Source organism: Acromyrmex echinatior, chromosome 5 (genome assembly GCF_024713525.1).
Source record: "Acromyrmex echinatior isolate Ae372 chromosome 5, ASM2471352v2, whole genome shotgun sequence".
Classification (NCBI taxonomy): Eukaryota; Metazoa; Arthropoda; class Insecta; order Hymenoptera; family Formicidae; genus Acromyrmex; species Acromyrmex echinatior.
Window position 1 is genome coordinate 10,306,475 of NC_141856.1, and position 6,983 is coordinate 10,313,457.

Sequence of the window (6,983 nt, forward strand, 5' to 3'; positions counted from 1 at the left end):
TATTTCTCGCTTAGTATCCACTCGATATATCCGTGCTCTACATTTTGTCGCCATTCTCGTCGCAATTCTCGTCTTGTCTCGTGACATCCGCAGCGCAATGTCTCTTCGTGGATCGGACGAAATCGTTGATATCGAGATGAAACTGTTTAGCGTCTCTATCCGTTTCTCCGCGGTTGTTTTCTAGAGAGATACATCTCTCTATGATCGAACTTGCGTTGTACAATCATCTATATCGGAGACGGATAGACGGGAAATAGTGACAGATATCTCTTGGATATTGAATGACTGAATATATTGCGGGACATTTCGGTATCCAATAGATATCCGAGATGTGATCACTGGATATCTGTGTTGCATCCGTAAGAATGAATTAGGTAGGTATGTGGAAAATAATAAATTCTGATATAATAAAATAAAGACTTATTAAACATTTATCTTTCAATTTCCTCTTTGTGATTAAGAATTTTATGTATTTAATTATAGTACTTTTTTAAATATACGTACGGAAAATTATCTTTACAAACTATTGCTTTTATAAATAATTTATATATATATAAAGAATTTTATAATAAAAAAATTTATAATAATACGTCGAGAAGATTTGTAAAAACGATATCAGTCATTCAAACAAATTTTTAAAGTTTATCATATCATCGGATAAGCCTGATCCATTTCCAAGATTGCATCGCACCTAATGGCTTCGTGAAGTCGACTATACACAAAAATATATTTCGATAGATATATCGCAGATATATTGGAGACCATCCGCAAACATTTTCGCAAGACTTTTGTTGTTCATAAACGGAGAGCGAAAAACTATCTGTGTATAACGCGTCGTGTTGTACAAAAAACAAAAAGAAAAAGCAACCGTCTCGTTACGGAAAAATATCAAAATTGCATACAGATAGAGAAGTATATGTATAAAATTCAAATATATCGGTTATTATCTAATGTTCCATACTGTTGAATACTAATTACGAGACTAACAGGAAAGCTTCTGTATATCTTCAACATTATCTTTCATTAATATCGATAAGCAGCGTGGTTAGTTTTCCCGAATAAATTAAACAAGTCTAAATTTTTAAATTATAATATGACATTTTATAATAATTAATAATAATTTCCACGTGAAAGTAACATTAGAAAATAAGGATACGAATCTAAAGGTAGTAATATATTATACTGGATCATTATTACTATCATTATTAATCCATTTATGGAAAACAGAAGAAACTTTTCGCTTCGTGAAAAACGAATATTTAACAATCGATATGTTACATATTAATCAAATTCGGGATGGAAGCAAGCAAAAAATTCAACATGCTAAAACCCGAAATGCTATTGGTTGGAAAAATACAATAATATATTATCGCTCGCTCATTAAAAACGATTTTATCGTATAATTTGCAGTACGTGAGGAATATGCTCCGATTTCGTAATTTCTTTAAAGCTTATTATCTAAAGCTGCATTTTGATGCGTGACGTGTGTGCACCGATTAGCTTGTCCCTCGTCATATTACTCCTCTTTTGAAAACAGATTTTCCGGTTTTTAAAAGCAGATATCGAAATCGTGTTTGTCGAGGATCGAAAGTTCACCGGCTCATTGTCGCCGACAATCCGGAGTCGAGTTGCAGTCCTCTCGCGTCACCACGCCTCCCCCCCTCCCCCTCCCTTCTCCCCTTTTTCCTACCGTATCGTGTCCCAGAGTAATTTAACACGTAAGGGGATGACAACGGACTCGAAACCCGCGTCCTTTTAAGGGCCCGTAAGTGACGATCGTGTTACAGCACTGAATTCACAAAATTTGTCAGGACCGATGAGTTTTTCTCGTATTTTTATAGCGATTATAACGATTAATAGTACTGTCGAAAGTGTTCGACAATTTTTTTCGAAGACGTTAACAAAATTACAAAACGATTATCGTCACAGATTAATTGAATAAAATATATTAAAGACCCATTATTTTTGCAATTAATATTAAAAAACAGATCGGAGGGGGGAGGTTTATACTTTTCAAGTATAAAAGTCGGATTAAAATCCAACAAAGAAGATAGGAATAAAACTTTACTCTTTTACAATCTGTTTCGAGAGAATTAATTTTCAGAAAACCTCGAGCAATCCTAAATATTATATTATAGACATACTTTTATTATTTTCTCTTAAATATTTTATGGTATTTTTAGTCGAATCATTAAATCGGTGATAAGTAATTACGTGTCTCTCTTTAAATCACCGATATTACAATCTTGCAGTACTGCGTCATCCCTGAGATGTCATCTATTCTGCGTGATCCCAATTACTTCAACGAGATATGAATTGATAAGGAATTAATTGTCGCATCTACCGCGAAAGGTCGTTTAATTTGCTCGCAATCGGCGATCGGCTAATCGAGTTAATTACCGACGAGCAAGAATAACACAACGATGACTTGCGACAGCTGTAGCGTCACGAAATAGCATAGATGATCGTCGCAGATGACGTCTTTTTCTCTTTCCGAGCAGGAAGGTAAGCGCACGGTCAATTTATCGTGGCCCATTATCGCCGCCATGATCGTTCCGTGACCGTTATTATCCGTCTGACCGTAAAGAGGACTCGTCAGATAATTACTCTAATGGAATAATTTTTTGGAAAAATCTATCGTCAATGCCACGAGTGCGCACGATACAGCAACAACAAAGGCCACACCCCGAAGAACCGTGGCGTCCGCGTTCCAAGGCTTGTTAACTGCACGTACACGATTTCCTAATAAAAGAGAACGATAAACGCGTATCGAACGCGATTATCATTCTACTAGAAATTGTTAGTTGAAATTATAGTTGAAAGAAAATTTTCATTTGAGATATTGCGCCACTTGATATCTAATTAATAATTTATCTGTCTACTTGCTTGATGCATCTTGCATATTTTTAAATAGCGAAATTCCTTTCAATTAGGAACTATCCGATATAAATAACTTCTTTTAAACTTGATTATTTTGTATAATTTTATGTCTTAAAAAAGTTACATAAATGAAAGAATGATGCTTATTAAAATTTCATTTCAATTAAATATTTTAATTAAATATCCAAATATATAAATAAGTATATAACAATAATGTTAAATGTATAAATGAAATTAATTGGAGAACACAATTTTTAAATTATAAATATTGTGATCCTTGTAAAATGTTTCGTTCGTCAATCAATCTTCTTTTATGATTGTAATCTTTAGCTAATTCTTTTGAGTTAAAGAGAAATGTGTTGCCACGATTTTAAGGTTTTTTTATAGATGATGAAATTCTTTTCTATATATGTGGATATATATATATATATATATATATATATATATATATATATATATAATCCCTAAAATAATATTTTAATGTAGACACAATAACACAAAAATTATTATTCTGACAAGATATTTGACAAAAATTCGTGCATTTTTTGAAATTTATTATTGAATTGTAATATTTCCACAGATTTTAGAATTTGTTGCAATAATTTTTAACTGACATTTTTACGTATACGTAATAAAAGAGGAGAACGAATGTCTGAATACATTTTGCATCCCAATGAGACTCTGAAGGTTAGATTAATATTTATGATGTTCCATAAAATGTATTCATGTTGAAAAGAAAACTTTTGTCCCATGTATCCCTAATCGCCCCTCGCAATCTTGTGTTTTACTTTTTCACGTAACGTTTCGAGATCATATTATATGCTTCTAGAATTCTAGAAAGTCAATATCTCTTCGGAAACATAAAAAAAAATCTTCTATTTTCTTCGTACAAAATCAAATTACGTTCAAAATATCCAATGAGAATTATTGCGAATAAAATCGGAATACCTTCAAAAATGTAATAATTCGAAAAATAACTAATATATATATATATGTATCGATATCTTCGCGGTGTTCCACTTTCTGACATCGAATTGAACATGCACGGTTCTCAGCATTCGTATTCGATCGAGACAGTTTTCGAAACCGACGATAGAACTCGGGGTACGAGGCCTGACGCGGCGACAAAGAGGGCAAAAGAAAAGGAGGAAGGGAGCAGGACGGGGGGAGAGAGAGAGAGAGAGAGAGAGAGAGAGAGAGAGAACGAGAAAAGAGGAGGGAGAAAGAGGGAGAAAGAGAGAGTCAATGGCTATAAGCACTAAGCACGTAACTATAAAAGGAGCCGGGGGTTGCGAATCGTCGCTAGATTAAAAAGAGGCTCCCTTTTTCGCTTGCTCTTTTATGCCTATGCGCGCCGCGCCCCACACGCCCCACATACATCGCGTACGGCCTCCTCATCCTCCTCCTCCTCCTCCTCCTCCTTCTTCTCTTCGTCATCGTCTGTAACGTTAACGTTACACGCGCGCTTGCATGTGGGCACTACACGCACATTCGCACATTTACGCGCATCCGATATCTCGCGACCGTTCATCCGCTGGAAAAGCAATTCGATCTGGCGGCGCAAGTACGGTGGATACAGCCATCCTCTCTCTCTCTCCCTCCCCCCCCCCCTCTCGTTCCTTTTTATCTCGTCAGACGCTCAAGCGTCGGATTTCCTGATGCTGAATTCGACTTCGCGATGTATGCCCACTCTCGCGTTTATCGGAAATGCGAATTGCGGCGAGCGCAAGCGTGACGTTTGTCGAAGATACCGGCAACTACCTTGAATGCGACTTGATTCAATCATAAAATAGTTGAAAGAAAATTTTCATTTGAGATATTGCGCCAGTTGATATCTAATTAATAATTTATCTGTCTACTTGCTTGATGCATCTTGCATATTTTTAAATAGCGAAATTCCTTTCAATTAGGAAATCTCCGATATAAATAACTTCTTTTAAACTTGACTTGTATAATTTTGTATAATTTTATGTCTTAAAAAAGTTACATAAATGAAAGAATGATGCTTATTAAAATTTCATTTCAATTAAATATTTTAATTAAATATCCAAATATATAAATAAGTATAACAATAATGTTAAATATTGTATATAAATGGAATTAATTATTTTTCGGAGATATTTAATTCGCGCGAAGCAACTGCGTGTGTGTAACCATTCCAAATTAATTTAAAGTTTAACATGCTCGTTAGCATAAGTATAATTGTATTTTTCGTGCGCGCATGCAAGTTATATTTAAACATAATATGCAGTTCTGCATCATAGTCTGTGAATACTTAGAGAAACAATGATGATTGGAGTAAGTGTCTAATGTTGTAACACGCATATAATGCCTGCAAACGCACAATGCATGTCTATCCGCTTCTAATGCATACGCAAGGCTCATATTACAATTAAGTACTACGGCTGATCGTATTACCATTCGGATAATATACAAGGGCATAAGGAAATATGAATACTCAGGTATACTAATAGAAGCAATCAGCTGTTCAGATAAGTAATCAGGATTAGCGTCGGAATTGGCATTGTGAATTAACAATCTTCTTTTAAAGACTGTGTAATGCTCGATACGTAAACTTACTATTTCTTTTTGTTAATTTACAGCTACATTTATAGAAATTCTTATCGAGCAATTTTAACATAAAGTGCATTTAATAACTAAATATGCAAGAACAATAATTTTTTTCTTTCAGTTATAGCGCTTATATCTGTACCTTTTGTTTCAACTTTTCATCTTTGAACCGTCCAGTTCTCCAGACTATCTCGAGCCGGATACGAATTATGATCGTTCGATTCTCGCTCGATCTCGTCGTCTTTATCCCGAAAAACGAGAGATAGAGAAAGAAAGATAAGCGAGTGAAAAAAGATAAGCGAGAGAGAAAGAGCGCTTGTACACGCGCGGATACAGGCGGCCCATCGGTAAATGGATGGATGAATCTGGGCGAAAAAGGGTGCCTTTGAGCTGCCGAGTCCGTTGCTGCCAGATTAATTAACGAAGCACTCGCCCGGGGGCCGGAGGAGGATCAGCAGCAACTCCGTTATCAGGGTGGAAAGCTAATAGACAGATACCTCTGCCTACTTATCTATCAGTCCACCTCTCGATCAACCACCTTTCCATCGAACGGCGAATGCCGCTACCATTCGCGTCAATCGTTAACTAATCGCTCGTGCTATTACCATCATCAGTATATCACTTCGATCGGTGCTTTTTCTATCATTCTCTCTCTCTCTCTCTCTCTCTCTCTCTCTCTCTCTCTCTCTCTCTCGTTTTTTGCTATAAAAAATTGATACATAAAGATATAACAATATTTAATTTTTCCCATATCCAATACTAATGTGAGCTATTTGAATTTAAGAATTTAACGGTAAAAACGATTAATCCTGTATATCATCTAAATAATTATTTAAAATATATTTCTACATAAATATAAAAAAGCAATTTGAGAAAATAATAAGTTTTTATAATTCCTTTTTTTCTCTTTTAATTGGGAGTATCATATAATGACTATAGTAAAAAAAATGATTATTTGCTACATAAGCTTTCTTTCTCATTAATACTTGAACAATTTTAATTATTCTCCTACATTCCATACATCAGTGATCATCACACATTTATTTCCAAATCTAAAGACCCCGATGATGAAGTCCGGTAGGGTCCTGAAACGCTCAGAAAGAGTTCAAATGTAATCGTTGCGTCGAAAAAGATTGTCGGCCGATTGTTTTTCGCGTTACACACAGATCTAAAGATTTCGAAGCGTCCATCTAAGTAATTACTGCAGCTTAGGAGCGTCGTCAGAGTTGGGGTCAGCAATGGTGATTAAACGTGAGATAAAATACAACCGTACCGCCTCCACCGCACACATGCGATATGCGGTTCTTTCTCTCGTGTTAAACCAAGTCTCTTAATTGAAGTAGCAGCCTTTTGAATATTCCTAACAACGTGCTACATGAAACGTTGTAGCGTAGCGATGTTCCCCAAACACGCATCAAGATCCTTGATATCTGGTTCAGCATTTCATAATATTAATATTTACTCCTCTTTTTTACGTACTGTTTAAAAATTTTCTTTGAAATTGCTTCTTTATTATCTCTCATATCAGGTAT